The sequence below is a fragment of the Lepidochelys kempii genome, chromosome 6 (genome assembly GCF_965140285.1).
Source record: "Lepidochelys kempii isolate rLepKem1 chromosome 6, rLepKem1.hap1, whole genome shotgun sequence".
In the NCBI taxonomy this organism is placed as follows: domain Eukaryota; kingdom Metazoa; phylum Chordata; order Testudines; family Cheloniidae; genus Lepidochelys; species Lepidochelys kempii.
Window position 1 is genome coordinate 109,426,746 of NC_136385.1, and position 15,855 is coordinate 109,442,600.

Genomic DNA, 15,855 nt, shown 5'->3' on the forward strand with positions numbered 1-15,855 from the left:
TTTTGAATCTCTAGAGTAATATTGAATAGACATCACAATACATGTGCCTGGATCCCAAAAAACTTCTTCCTTCATTATTTACACCTTGCCCAATCCCTAGACAAAACAGCTATTTTCCTAAACACTTTCAGACTCATGAGGTGAGACCATGTATTTCCTGAACACAAATACAAGATTTTAGTGTTTTATAAAAGCAGTCAATAATATCCCCTACTACTGCTCAGTTTGGTGAATCACTGCAGTTAATGGTGGATCTGGTTGGGCAAGAAACAGCATGCATTAAGTCTGGTTATTACGCCAGATAAATTTAAGTCCCTGGCCATTACCATCAAGCAGCCTCTAGGTCCAAATTACAACAAGCTCAGTATTAACCTGTCCAGATAGGACAACAAATAGATGGCAAAGGTCAAAATCTTGGGTAGCACCATAGACATTGCTGGAGAATGCTCAAAAGATGTGAACACTTGTATAGCATGTTTCAGGCCTTTCACCAGCCTCTGTGGTACAGCATGACTTCATGCTTGCCAGAAAGCTGAGGATCTGTAGAACTACAAATATACCAACTCTGTTGTAAAGCAGTGAAACATGGGCACTGAGAAAGGCTAAAGAGCACTGGATTGATGTTTTTGATTCCCATCATCTTTGTCAGCTGCTCCACATTAAGTGGCAGGACAAGATTAGAAATGAGCATATTTTAAACTGAACCCAACCACCTTCATCAGGCCTGGTTTGATTTTGGTGGCTTTCTTAGTACAGACACATTATTAGGATGGAAGACCAACAAATTCCAAAGTGTGTTTACCATGGAATACCATTTTATGCCCAGCAATCATGTGGTCGCCAAAAGCTTTGTTGGGGCAGTAAGACCACCATTGATTGACATGCTGATTGGATATACAGTTTACCTCAAACATCAAGGATGAGATCTATCCAGGTGGCACTCCATCTGCAAGGAGGCTATGTTCCTTTGTGATTTGCAATGACAACCACGATACCAGTGTAAGATTCTTCTCTACAGTACATACTTTGAGGAATAAAAATATTGTGACAATTCCTGTCAAACATAAAGGGAAGGCTAACCACCTTTAAATCCCTCCTGGCTAGAGGAAAAAACCCTTTCACCTGTAACGGGTTAAGAAACTAAAGATAACCTCGCTGGCACATGACCAAAATGACCAATGAGGAGACGAGATCATTTCAAAGCTGGAGTGGGGGGAGAAACAAAGGTTCTCTCTGTCTGTGCATTGCTTTTGCCAGGACCCGAGCAGGAATGCAGGTCAGAACTCCTGTAAAGGGCTAAAAAGCAATCTAGTTAGATATGCGTTAGATTCTGTTTTGTTTAAATGGCTGATAAAATAAGTTGAGCTGAATGGGATGTATATTCCTGTTTTTGTGTCTTTTTGTAACTTAAGGTTTTGCCCAGAGGGATTCTCTATGTTTTGAATCTGATTACCTTAAGGTATTTACCATCCTGATTTTACAGAAGTGATTCTTTTACTTTTTCTTCAATTAAAATTCTTCTTTTAAGGACCTGATTGCTTTTTCATTGTTCTTAAGATCCAGGGGTTTGGGTCTGTGTTCACCTATGCAAATTGGTGAGAATTTTTATCAAGCCTTCCTCAGAAAAGGGGGTGTAGGGTTTGGGAGGATTTTGCGGGGAAAGACGTTTCCAAGCGGGCTCTTTCCCTGTTAGACGCTTGGTGGTAGCAGCAATAAAGTCCAGGGGCAAAAGGTAAAATAGTTTGTACCTTGGAGAAGTTTTAACCTAAGCTGGTAAAAATAAACTTAGGGGGTTTTTCATGCAGGTCTCCACATTTGTACCCTAGAGTTCAGAGTGGGGAAGGAACCCTGACAATGCCACATAGGTCGATACTACAGTTTTTCTCAGTGCTGCTATGACCAGCTCATAGACCGGGGTGGGCAAACTTTTTGGCCCAAGGGCCACATCGGAGTTGCGCAACTATATGGAGGGTCAGGTAGGGAAGGCTGTGCCTCCCCAAACAGCCTGGCTCCACCCCCTCCCACTTTCCACCCCCCTCAGAACCCTCGACCCATCCAACTCCCCCTGCTCCTTGACCCCTGACTGCCCCCTCCCAGGACACCCCCTGCTCCCTGTCCCCTGACTGCCACGACTATATCCACACCCCCAACTCTAACCAACCCCTGGGACCCCAACCCCTTGTCCAACTCCCCTTGCTCCCCATCCCCTTACCATGCCAGAGCCAGCCATGCCGCCGTGCTGCCCATGCAGTGGCACAGCTGTGGGGGAGGGGGAATAGTGGGGGAGGGACCAGGGACTAGCCTCCCTGGCTGGGAGCTCAGAGGCTGGGCAGGACAGTCCCGCGGGCCGGAGGTGGCCTGCGGGCCATAGTTTGCCCATCTCTATCATAGACAATAAAGTTCCTGTAACATGTAAACGCCCTCATAAAAGTGCTCTTTTTTAGCAGAGGGCAACAGAATATCTAGTGTTCCCCCATACATCATTGTGCAAAAAAAAAAAAAGCTAAATATGATTTAAAGATTAAATAAGGACATTTATCTAAAGTATGAGGAGAAGTGTGTCAAGTGTGTACAACAGACCCCAAAACTCAGTTCATACCAAAGATATCACTACTCTGAAAAACAAGGCAAGCACTAATATAAAAACAAATGCAATTCAATAATGCCATACAAAAAATTAAATAAAAAATTAACAGTTGCTTTCCCCTTCACTCTCTATTTAATCTCAGGGTCAAATGGATAATGCTAGGAATAATATGAATGTGCTTGATAACTAATTCATGTAGGTTTGTACTATGAACTATTCTAATACACCAGCAACCCTTACTCTTAAAGTACACTATGACCCAAGTAAGGAAATCATTTTCCTCTGATGTTTTCATTAGTAGACGGAATAGGCTGTTTAAAAAGATAGCAAAAAAGCTATGCCCACGATTGTCAGTGCTTCCCAAAGTATCGGTTTCTTTCCCTTTCCACAGTAAGAGGTTTTGAGCAGACTCAGCGATAACACCATTTATTCAATGACAGAAGCCTGTACAGCATACTTTAGGATGCTACTTCAGATATACGCTGGAAGATAATTTGCAGCAGTCGTGAATGATTTTTACCAGTCCATGCATTTGTTTCAATTTTTTTTAAACTACTTTCAACACAATGCATCAAAAATAAAACTTTTAGATCACGTTTTAGTTTTGGTAATTTAGCCAGAAAACCTCAAGTCAGATACAGCATCTGTTTTTCAAAAAGGTCCTGCGCTTTTACCCAATTTTACAGCTGGGCTGGTGACTGAGGCACAAGGACATCACATGACTTCCTTAAGCTTCAATCAATCCAGCTGTAAAATACATCTGGATTGTTTGGGAACACATTGCTCGTATGCTTCGTGCTGGAAAAATGGGAAACATGTTTCATTTAATCTAACGGCAAATATTTTTCTCCAATTCATAGGGTACCAAAGAAACCCTTCAAAATAAGTCTACACGTATTAGTTAATGGATACATATATCTTAGAAAAGGAGAGGAATGGTGACTGCCAAAAGAAAGTGTCCCTTGTGGACCAGTTAAACCTGCCCAAAAACATTTAGTTGGAAACCTATCATCAGACCAGCTGTGTAAGTTGTGGTTCAAAACAGGAGTGATTAACTCACTGTAAAAATACTTGGGTTGATGTACCAACCCAGTTTTTATATAATTAAGAAGTCACCTATTAGGTAACATTTGCTACCAAAAGTTCATGTGCTAATATATAAAACCACTGTAAATACATGCTACTGGTGTCTCCAAATATGAATTTGGCGATTATGAAAGATGCCAAACTGATAGCCCTGGAAACTGAAGTCCTCTGTGTGGACACAAAACACGTATAGCAGAGATAGGAGAGCTGTTTCTACAACTGCAAATTTAAGACCCATAATTCACCACTGCTCTACCTCCAGCAGTGTTAACAGCAGTGCTGGGTGTAACATAGACAGGACTTGGGCATTTTTACCACATCATCTATCTTTGTCCAAAGTCAGATAATACTAGAGACACCTGAATCCTGTCTTATACTACTGCCTTCTGGGATACTAGCACAGTGAAGTTGAAACATTGTTAAATTATAGGTCCTATGCTATAATTGTAACAATAGTATAAGCTTTCATGGCACTCCCATAGAGTGACCACCTTTAGGGGCAAGAAGTAGTTCAGTCTCCATTCTGCTGTAGCTACTGGATTCTTTCCCAAGGTTGCCAAACATGAGACGCAATTGTGCCCATTGTGGTAGTGGTATCAGTCCACTGGAAACTGAACCGAGACACTCACACTTGTTTCACACAGACCATCCAACTTTTGGTTACTATCAAGCTCAAGTTTCAGAGTAACAGCCGTGTTAGTCTGTATTCGCAAAAAGGAGTACTTGTGGCACCTTAGAGACTAACCAATTTATTTGAGCATAAGCTTTCGTGGGCTAAAACCCACTTCATCGGATGCATGCAGTGGAAAATACAGTAGGAAGATATATATATATATACATACACACAAAGAACATGAAACAATGGGTGTTGCCATACACACTATAATGAGAAAAGGAGTACTTGTGGCACCTTAGAGACTAACCAATTTATTTGAGCAATTTATTTGGATAAGCTATTACCAGCAGGAGAGTGAGTTTGTGTGTGTGGTTTTTGGAGGGGGGTGAGAGAACCTGGATTTGTGCAGGAAATGGCCCACCTTGATTATCATACACATTGTGAAGAGGGTGGTCACTTTGGATGGGCTATTACCAGCAGGAGAGAGAGTTTGGGGGGGGGGGGCAGAGGGGGAGAAAACCTGGATTTGTGCTGGAAAGGGCCCAACTTGATGATCACTTTAGATAAGCTATTACCAGCAGGACAGTGGGGTGGGAGGAGGTATTGTTTCATGGTCTCTGTGTGTATATAATGTCTTCTGCAGTTTCCACAGTATGCATCCGATGAAGTGAGCTGTAGCACGAAAGCTCATGCTCAAATAAATTGGTTAGTCTTTAAGGTGCCACAAGTACTCCTTTTCTCATTATAGTGTGTATGGCAACACCCATTGTTTCATGTTCTCTGTGTGTATATATATCTTCCTACTGTATTTTCCACTGCATGCATCTGATGAAGTGGGTTTTAGCCCACGAAAGCTTATGCTCAAATAAATTGGTTAGTCTCTAAGGTGCCACAAGTACTCCTTTTCTTTTTTCTATCAACCTCAACTTGATATAATCCACCAACCTAGAGGTGGAAATGCCTTATATTCATTAAGAGTTTCCTAAGTCATTAATTCCTCTGTATATTACTTTTTTAAATGGTGACCTGAAAACACACACACACACACCATTTTAGTACTTTGTACAAATGCTCTGAAAATGCAAGGAAATAAATCTCAGCACGCTAGTATTTTTCATTTGCTTTTTTTTCATTTGCATGACACATTTTTCATGGCCATGAATTTGGCCTTCTCTCCAAGCCTCTGTCCACAGATCAACCAACTAAGGATATACACAAGGGCAGCACTCAGATTACTTTTAGTAGGACCCCACCAAATTCATGGCCATGAAAAATGTGTCACGGACTGTGAAATTTGCTTCTGAATTATAATATTCTAGCTCAGAATGGCATATCAAACACCAAAATAGAACAGCATTTAAAACAAACAAACGTTTTTTAAACTCTTTTCTTTATATTTAAGATAAAAGGTTGATTCTGGGGTCAAAGCCATATTTAGACTTTACTTTTCTATGTTAGTCTTTCTGTGTAAAATTCTGGTCTTATTCTTCCTTGTGAGGAGGTACACTTTTAGGATATGATGTACAGTGGTCTAGCTAAGCAGCTCCCAACAGAGATAAATCAATATGTAACTTTATCCCTTTGTAAACAGTTAGTTTCTTCCATTTTTTCTTTTTATAATTTCAAAGGTTCTCTAATACATGCTTTACAACAAAGCCTGCAAATCTCTTTTATATCCAGGTTGTAATCTTAGATCCCTTTGATCGATTGGTCCATCAGCCCTCCCAGAGAGAGCACTGATCACAACAAGTCATTTGTGGTGTTCTAGCCAGTCCTTCAGTAACCCACTGGCCAGGTTGTCAGAGGCACTGGACACCCAATCAGCATAAGGCACTGCAGCCCAGAACTCCCGAGTGATCCGCCAGCCTCAGCCTCCCAAGTAGCTGGGATTATAGGTGCACACCACTGTGCCCAACATAATCCCAGATATTAGGGCAAATGTAACTTCAGTATGTCCAGTTCTGCTGCTGTTGGAGTAAGCAGTCAAAAAGACTGCTTTAATTCAGGAAATACCACTTTCCATAGTTGAGGTAAATGAGGGCAACATTTTAATAAAATTGATGCGCAAGTTCTTTTTTTTTGGGGGGGGGGGGGGGAGAGAAGTAGTGTTTTTAGCTGTTTTCCACTTGCCGGGGAAACATCATTTGTTTGTTACAAATAAGCAAGTGGACTTTTCAAGCCTTGTCTCCTGACAGACAATATCCTTCCCCGCCTCCCACTGAAGTTCTCTACTCAGACAATTGTACACCTAAGCCCGTGAAATATTACTCCTTATGAAAAAGCCATTCAAAAACACTAATCACCCAGTCAAATTGCTTATGTCACTTCATATCTCACTTCCTCCACTGTCCCCTTCTAAAGGGTCCCACACAAAAAACATTACCTAAGAGTTAAGATTTCTCAAATGTAATTCTTGTCAACACAATCACTTTAAAAGACACAAACCACTGTTGCATAAATAACTTCGCTCTCATGTATTGCTTTTGTAGTAACCCGCACTCTGGCAGTAGCGCCTGCTGCAGTTGCAATGCAGCCACACAGAATGCTGTCCTAAAGGGAGAGCGAGAGAGAAACCATAAGAGCGCAGCTCAAGCTGGGGCGGGGGCTCAGAATCTGCCTGAAGGAACAGTTGGAAAAAGCTGTCAGAGAAGGAGAAGAATCGAGATGTTGAGCTAGCTCATGAGCTGGAGCCTGGGTAGGGGGTAAAATGATAAAATACAACAGGAGACTAAAAGTAGGGGACTCGGAACTAAGAAGGAGGAAAAAAGGAAAATATGAAAGGTTTTAGGTCAGGACAAGCGGGAGGAAAAAAAACAGACCTGGGTACATGAGCAGATACTGTTAGAGAACGGAAGCAGAGGGAAATAAAAATCTACAGACTTACCACAGAGCAAGTATCAAGGGAAAAACTGAAAGGAAATATAAATTGGTGAAAAAGGGAATTGATTAAAAAGCTGTGTTAGATACAAACAGATCCTGGAAGCAAAAAACGAGAAGCCCATCAACAAAGAACCTACAGCAGTGGTGGGCAACCTGCAGGCTCCACATGGCCCATGAGGGTAATCCACTGGCAGGCGGCCAGAGAGTTTGTTTACATTTGCATGGCCGCCTGCAGCTCCTGGTGGTTGCGGTCCACTGTTCCCGGCCAATGGGAGCTGCAAGCAGCAGCACGGGCCACAGGGATGTGCTGGCCACCGTTTTCTGCAGCTCCCATTGGCCAGGAACAGTGAACTGTGGCCACTGGGAGCTGCAGGCAGCTGTGCAAACATAAACAAACTGTCTGGCGCCCTGCCAGCGGATTACCCTGGGCCATGTGCAGCCCGCAAGCCACAGGTTGCCCACGACTGACCTAGAGTGTCTGAACAGAGAGTGACTGAACATCCATAAAAAAAAAACAACAGTTCAAAGGTGCCTAATGGACAAGTGAGGGCCTTCTAAGTGAAGAAACCCTGCTTATGGATAAACTCTGTGAAAGAGGTACAGCCACAGGAACGCTGAATCTAAGAAGCACTTCAAGATGAAGAGAAGCAAAAAACAGGACAGCAACAGTGGAGTTAGACTTATAGCCAAGGAGAAGAAAAGTTAATTCTGCTCTGAAGTGACACAGTATATTGTAATTTTTTTTTGTTCTTGTTAAGAACAATGCATTTGGTACTCACTGCAAAGTGTGTACAAGTTCACAAAGGCTAATGAGTTGATAACCTATAGTTTATTATTATAAATAACCTTTGGTAATGTTCTATAGTATTTACACTCCTGATACAATTTTGAAGTTTTCCCCTATGAAGTTCTAAAAATGTAAAGTTATCCCTTTTGTCCTGGTTTGCCTCTGCCTCTCCTAACAGTTAGCATAGCCTACCCAGGTCACCACATTTTCTTCTTCAATCTTTTATAAATAAGGATAGGTGTCATTAGTCTCTCTCTGTCTCAGTTTCTCCACCTGTAAAATGAAATTAAGTGATTTACCCAAGTTCATACAGCATGTCAGTGGTACAGTTGGCTACAGAACCCAGGCCTCTGACTCCACTCCAAGACCCAATCCACTGGATCATGTTGTCTCCCATCATTGGTCATTACAATATCGTCGTATACAGATCCTACACGCCATTATGCTAAATGCACCTTATACCCACAACAACTCCCTTTCACTTCCAAAATACAACCACTCACAATATTTATATCTCATTCATCCAAAACACACTCACATATATAACTTTAATTCAAACCTCAACTAGATTAGAGTAAAAACACATCTTAATAAAATAGTTTAAACATCTATGAATGTACATGTGATACAATCATACTGTATTGTGACAGGTTTCAGAAGGGTAGCCTTGTTGTTTTCAATCATACTGTATTATAGCCAAAAATCAACACTGCCTGTGCAACCTTAATTTGGCCCCTTGTATGCATATATTGACGTAGTTTTTTTAACAACAGTGGGACAAGTCTACATAAGCATCTGTGTAAAGCTTAATGTTGGATTAATTGATTTAAATTAATGTACAATTCAGCATGAAATGTACAATTCAGTGCAATCTGCACTATGGATCTGGTAGGGAAATCTCCATAACTCTAATCACGTATTCTTGCACTATACAAATAGTAAACAATACTGCTAATAAAGATGCATGCATCTCGTATATGGATAGACAGTGTCTTTACATTTATTTTGTTGTTTTTAAAATAAATACAACATTTGTGAGTAGAGAAGACTTTGGGAAATTCAGATCTGCATCAAGTCTGCAGCTCAGTCCACCTTTACTTGGACATGCCAGTATTTTGATTCTACATGCTTACATTTTGGCTGAAATCCTAAAACTCTCTCTTTGACTGGCAAAAGGGTATGTTTTTCAATTATGTTAGCTCAATCCAATTAACACAATTGAAAAGTCCTGTTAAAATGCAGACTAGCATGTCCGAAGTTGTCATGTTAAATTAACCTTACTGAGCTAACACGATTGATAAAACCCACCCTTTTTGCCCCTGAAGACATATTCTCTGTGTATTTGTAGTTTACTGAGCGGCTGTCTAGTTTTAACTAGGAGCCAGATATATGGATAATGTCTGAAACATCACATTCATCCAGACTCCTATTGTAGCTTCTTTATACTATGTTGCTTTCAAAAACAAATGAAAGAGTAAAAGATATTCAGTGCATAGTACAATAAAATGTAAGCATTTTGCTATTTATTTACATATTAACAAGACTGCTACTCTGAAAAGACAGTACATTTCTCCATTACGTCACCTAAATAAGGAAAAAAGCCCTTTCCCCTTCGTTGAGAACACAGGCTTTCCCCCCCTTTGCCACTACTGAAGCCTAAGTTTAGTCCATGTTTCAGATAGATGGCTAAACATCACAAACTTGGGAGAAGAAAAAGGGAGAGATGTGTTTATTTCACAGGTAAAATGGCACATTTGGGGAGATCAGAGCCTGCCATCTTACTGTGGAAGAGATAACAGCAGTATGAATTCATCTTTGTATTTTTTTCAAGTGGTACTTTAGTCTAAACCAATCTTCTTTGAGCAGGAAAGGAAGTTGTAGAAACAGCTTCCCCATGGCATCAGTTTCAGCAGCACCTTCAGTACTGATTTGGGAAGGTTGCAACACACAAGCTCATAGAGAAGTAATGGAGAAGTTTCCCCAGCAGATCAATCAGTTTAAAAAAGATACTTTGCTTAAATCATTCAGGGTCTTTCAGTTGCTGGGCTTAATTCTTTTCCAAAATTGAAATAAAATAAAATGCCACACAGTGGACGGGAGAAAAGAGAACAAAAGAGTGCTTAAAATGGTACAAACCAATGTTAAATTATTAATCAATGAATCTGAGCCTCCTCCTGCCCACCTGCCTATGAAGCAGGAAAGCAGACTCTCACATACCAGCAGAAACACTCCAGAGCTGGATCCAGAGAAGTAGAGGTGTGGGAGAATTATGGAGGTGTGGGAGAATTATGGAAGGCAAAGAGAAAGGCGGAGCTGATTTAACCATTTTATAAAAACGTGAACCCTATGATCATCAAAAAAGGAAGGATAACATCATGGAGAAATCAAGTTAAGCAATTTGTTTACTTTCACTCTCCACCCTTGCTATCACTTTTTTGGAGGAAGGAGCAAGGGAAGGAAGATGAATGAGAGGAAGTGGATTTAATTGCCTCCAGTTTTCATAAAAGTGAAGAAAATCTCATACCTCCAAAACATACAAATGGGGATTAAAGCAAAACACCCACACATAGATACAAGGCAGTGAGCAGCATGTGGGTTTGGGATGTAATGTTTTTCTCTCCTCCCCTAGCAAGACAGTGGGAGTGGGAACTAGACAAGCAGCAAGTGCTGCCCATCTCGGTCAGTGTTGTCTCCTTCCAGAAACACAGTGAGTGGGAAGCAGAAGAGAAAAGGGAAAATGGGGGACAGAGCAGTGTAGTGGTTCCCATGAGAGGAGCCAGGTGGAGCGGTGGGTGAGCGGGCTAAAGGTTGCAGCACCCCCAGGAGGAATCTGGGTGAGAGCAGGACAGGGATGAGAAGGGGAAGCTGCGAGCGGGTGCGGGAGAGGAACAGGCGAGAGGAGGAAGGCGGGGCGGGTGGGAAGGAGGACAGCCTGTCCCATCAAAACGGCGAGAGCGGGAGGCAGGTTTCCAGCGATCAGCGCACGAGGACGGAGTGCTGGGGCCGGGGTGCTCCCAGCAGAGGAGACGGCCGGGCGAAGCTGCTCCCGCACCGCGGGGGGAGGGAAGTGACACGCAGGATGGGGTGAGGTCAAGGCACCCCTAGGAGAGACGGGGGCGGCAGTTGAGAGGGAGACTCACAGGGGTGGAGCAAGCTCAGAGTACCGCGCGGGGGGGGGGGGAGGGTGGCGAGGCCTGGGCGCTGAGCGGCTGCGTCCGAGGAAGGGGGGGGAGAGTTGCTCCCCGAGGGGCTGGCCCCTGCGGGGGATAGGTGATGTGAGGGGGCAGCGCCCCATACCCAGCCCAAGGGTGAGAGGGCTGGTGGGCGGGGAGTTGCCCCCCCCCCAAAAAAAGACGAGGACGGAGCGGCCGGTCGATCCCTACCTCCCGCGACGCCTCCTCCTCTTGGAAACAGCGCGGAGTCACCCACGTTTCTCTCACCGGACGCCGTCCGCTGCCCGGGGGAGGTGGCGGCCGAGCTAACCCGAGCCCCACCCTCCCAACGCCTGGCCCGCCCACTGATGCCAACCCGCTGCCGCCATTGGCTGAGCCGCACCCACGCAGCGGGCCCGCCCCCAGTTTTGGCACAGCCAACGAATCCCATAGGCCGCCCCCTCGCCACCGCCCCTGTCGCTCACCCACTGGGAGTAGCGGAAACGGGGACAGGGGGCCAGGCCACTCCCGATTGGTGAGAATTCACCCTACCACTTTCGATTTCTATTGGTTGAAGTGGCCTGCAATCCTCTCGATTCTGCTACCTGATTGGTCTTCACCGACAGTACCGCGGTAGGGTGCGCAGAAACCTCTTCTATTCAGCGTGTGACGGAGAAGGGGGGAAGTTAGAGCTATGCCTGTGATTCTCATTGGTCAGTGCGAACGTGGGCGCCGTGCCCTAGCGACGCTGACGCAGTGACGTACAGGAACGACTTGGTCCGATTCCCAAGATGGCGCCGCGCAGGGAGCGAAGTTGTCGATAGTGGCCGCGCTGTGTTGTGGGACCATCGCGTGCTCGCTTCGTGAGTGTTTCTCGGTGGGAGTCTCTCAGAGTGGTATGGGTGGTGACGCGGGGCTCGGGGCTGGGTGAAGAGGGACTGGAATGCCGCGGTGGGGAGGACTCCTGGGTCTTGAGCCAGGGCCGGGGCGCTGAGCAGAAGGGGCGGCGATACCGGGGAGGGATGTTGTGGCCAGGCGGCTGGGGAGGGAGCGAGGCGCAAACTGAGATCCTGGCTAAAAAATGGCGGGGGTGGCTGTGGTCGGTGGCCCTGAGGCAGCGGGAGATTGGGGCGCTGGGCTGGGCGCCGGCATGGGACTGACTCGGCGCGGTTGAGAGCCTGGGGTGCGGGGGACTGTGGAGATGGGGAGGGGCTGCGTGGAAATGTGCGTCCAAACACGGCTACCGTGCCCGTCGGCCTTTGTGCGTTGTTTCTTTTACTCAGTTTGGCATCTCCCTAAATTCTCGTGCCGGAGGGAGACTGGTGTCATAAAAACCATAACATTGCCCTTCGGTTCGGTTGTGGGATTTGTGTCACACGTAGGAAAATGGCAGTCAAGACTGTATTTTGGATTAAATCAATATTCTTTGCTGGCTATGGGGCAGGAGGTAGTGTGATCTTTTCCAAGAACAGTTTCACTTTATAAACTGGTTTATGTGTGAAAGTGCTGTAAGAAGGAGAGTACTAACGAGATTGTGGTGTTTGTTGTTGTTTTTTTGTGATGTATAAAGAGAATCTTAAAAAGAAAATTTTTAGTTTAATATTATTAAAATATGCATTGTACTGAATTTTGTCTGTCTTGGTTTTGATGGGAAACTTCTTGAAAGAAAGGATTGAGAGTTTTACTCCTGAGGGAATGCTGCAGCAAAATATTAAAAATGCTGCACACAATATTTTAGAATTCTGCAAATTTTGTTTGTCATTAAATGTGGAGGCTCCAGCATGGTAGTGGGGAGCGTAGGCCCCTGGCTCCACAGAGGTAGGAGATCCCCCTGCAGCTCTCCCCATCCACAACACGGCGGTGAGGCTGCACCTGACCCTGACACAGCACAAGGGCTGGGCCTGCTCTGGAAACACCTTGGGGTCCTGCCCCTCTGTATCAGGTATGGGCAGGCAGGCTGAGCCCGGCGGGATCAAGGTGTGGAGGGATCCAGGTGTGGAGCGAGAGCATTCTGTGTGAGGTAATCTGGGTGCAGGCAGCTTAGTGGGGGATCCAGGTGCGTGGGGGTTCTGGTTGCACAGCCATTCAGGAGCAGGGTGCAGATGTAGGGGCAATGGAACTCTTAAGGGGGAATCCAGGCTAAATTGCCTCTAAGCAGCCATGCAGCAACTTATTAAGTGCCACGCAGGTGCTCAGGGCTGCGGCGGGGAGAGATGCCTCAACACACACCCCCCCCCCAGCCCAGATGCTGCTATGGGAGGGAGAGAGCTGGGGAGAGTCCTCTCTCCCCGCCGTAGTCCTGGAGCAGCCTACACACCAAAATCCTCATCCCTGGCCCCACCCCTGAGCCTGCACCCCCAGTCAGAGCCCTCACCCCAACCCACTGCCCTAGTCCTGTCCCCCCCATGCTTGACCCCACCCCAGAGCCCAGCCGGAGTCCTCACCCCCCCCTGCATCCCAACTCTCCGCCCCAGTTCTGAGCCACTTCCTACACTCCAAGCCCAACGGGCCCCACCTCTGCCACATGAATTTTATTATGTGCACCAATATGGAGGTGATCACCTCCATATTGGTGCACATAACAAAATTCATTCCTCACATGTAAAGGGAACACTGGATCCAGGTGAAGGTGGTTGGGGCTCAGAAGGGGGGGTCTGGGTGTGGGGATCTTAGCAGGGGTGTCCACGTATTGGGGGAGTGGGAATTGGTGCGATGGGAGTCTGGGTGCAACAGGTTGGGGCTCGGTGGGGTGGGGGTCTGGGTGCAGGAGACTAGTCGGGGTGGGCCTCATTGGGGTGAGGGTTTGAGTGTGGAGGGTTTCGCAGGGGGTGGGCTGAGTGCAGGAGTGGGCATCCAGATAAAGGGGAGTGGGGCTTGGCGGGGGGATCCAGATACAGGGCTGGGACTCAGCACGGGGTGTCCAGATGCAGGGGCTAAGGCTTGGTTCTGGATACAGGGAGTAGGTCTGACCCACACCAGCCGCAATGTCCGTGATTTACCTCCCTGTTGCCTGAAATAACGTGCCCACATTGTTGGGGAGAGGCACGTGGCTGCTCTTGCAACTTCCCTTTGCTTCTCTGTCAGCCATTTTTCTGCAGAGAAGCAAAGAAATCTGCAGGGGACATGAAATCTGTGCGTGCGCAGTGGTGCAGAATTTCCCCAGGAGTAGAGGTTTTTTGGCCCTGGTTTGATTTAGAAACGTTGAATTTTTCCCAAAGAAAACTTTTCTATTTAGTGTGTTAGGTAACCGGTAACCATTTTATTCATGTGTATAGAAATGCTGGAATTATTCGTATACTTTAGGCACCTTTGACATAAACACATCCTAATTTTAATGTGAGATCTATTATGAGTAAATCAGTGGCTTAAAAACTCAACTCCCTCCTTGCGTGTCCCCTCCATATTTTAAAATCTCTACAAAAAAAGATGATTTTTGGCACATGACTTGAAGGTTATTATATAAAGGGTGAGGGAGGAATTTCACATATGAGGAAGTGAGGTGTAGATTCCAAAGAAGGGTGCCCTGGCTGCAGACCCCACTTCATTTATACCAGCAGGACTCCTGTTTATGTCCATCCACTGTGGTGTTGTGCCATGGGGGAGAAATGTTTTTTCAAGTAGGTAGTTCCTAAACCATTTAGGACCTAAAAGCTCAAAGCCAATTATGAAAAATGTGGAAATCTGTTGTTTTTATGAATAGTAGGTGATGCAGAGCAAAGGGGCTGGCATGGTTTTAAAAAGACCCTCACTGAAGTTTAGGGATGGCAGATACAGGCTGGAGATGTGCTCACTGATTCTCTGAGACTGAGAAGTGGCAGGTCAAGCTAAGCCTAACTTAGTTTTAAGTAAGACAGTTATGCATATTGGCCTGTTGTTGTTTTAACACTTTTTTTCTGATTGTTGCATTCCTATGGATAGATAAATAGTTGATAGCATTCTTTTGGATGGATAAATAGCTCCCAAAGGGAATATATGCATGTGGCCAAACCCAGTTGGGCCTGCGGAGTAATCACAGTTAGTGATTGGGGTGTTGTTAGGCAGAGTCTCCAGGCAACAGAAGGGTGAATCTGAGATTCCATCCCAAGAACAGTGAAGACACAGGGCCTGTCATTTGAAAGAGTGTCCATGGAGAGAGAGAGAGGGGAAAGGTTCAGCTAACCCTGTAACCATGTTACCAGCACCAAATTTCACCTAGCCACATTTTTATAACACACTCCTAATTTGTTTCATTCTGGATTAAATGTTTATTAGAAATAAATACAAAATTATATTACATACAGTTGAAACAAAAATTTTAATAGAAATAATAGTTACATATAGAAATAGTACTAGAAATAATTAAAAATAATAGAAGTGAATCAACAGTCTGGCAGAACAGCGTGTGTGTATATATGGTGAATTCGTATAATTCTGAAATTAAAAAACGCTGGTTTGGTTAGGTTAGTGAAGAAAGCACTAGTTTTTAATGCTTACTATTTCGGTATTGAAAAATTTGGGCTGAGCCGGGCCAGCGGCTGGGACCCTGGCTGGCAGGAACTCGCTGACGAACCCCAGACCAGCAGGGGGCTGAGTCACTCAGCCCACGGCGGGTCTGGGGTTCTGTCCACTGGCCCCGCTCAGCTGGAGTCCCTGCTGCTGGCCCCACTCAGCCCACTGCCAGCGTGGGTGAACAGGACCCCCAGCCGGCAGCAGGCTGAGCGGGGCCGGTGGCCGGGACCCCGGCTGGGAGGAGCCGGCTGACGGAACC

The 15,855-nt window shown here is 45.3% G+C and overlaps 2 protein-coding genes across 4 annotated transcripts in view; one reads left to right on the forward strand and one right to left on the reverse strand.

Moving 5' to 3' along the window:
* The window catches only part of SETD3 (SET domain containing 3, actin N3(tau)-histidine methyltransferase), a 66,899-nt gene extending 55,428 nt beyond the window's left edge, over positions 1–11,471 (reverse strand). Inside the window, exon 1 of one of the 2 annotated variants that reach the window (XM_073349613.2) lies at positions 11,340–11,471. The gene's annotated coding sequence lies outside the window, so the exon portion shown is untranslated. The remainder of the gene's footprint in view (positions 1–11,339) is intronic. The other variant, XM_078853382.1, reaches the window with a different exon arrangement.
* Positions 11,472–11,833: 362 nt separating this feature from the next.
* The window catches only part of CCNK (cyclin K), a 31,210-nt gene continuing 27,188 nt past the window's right edge, over positions 11,834–15,855 (forward strand). Inside the window, exon 1 of one of the 2 annotated variants that reach the window (XM_073349614.2) lies at positions 11,834–11,971. The gene's annotated coding sequence lies outside the window, so the exon portion shown is untranslated. The remainder of the gene's footprint in view (positions 11,972–15,855) is intronic. The other variant, XM_073349615.2, reaches the window with a different exon arrangement.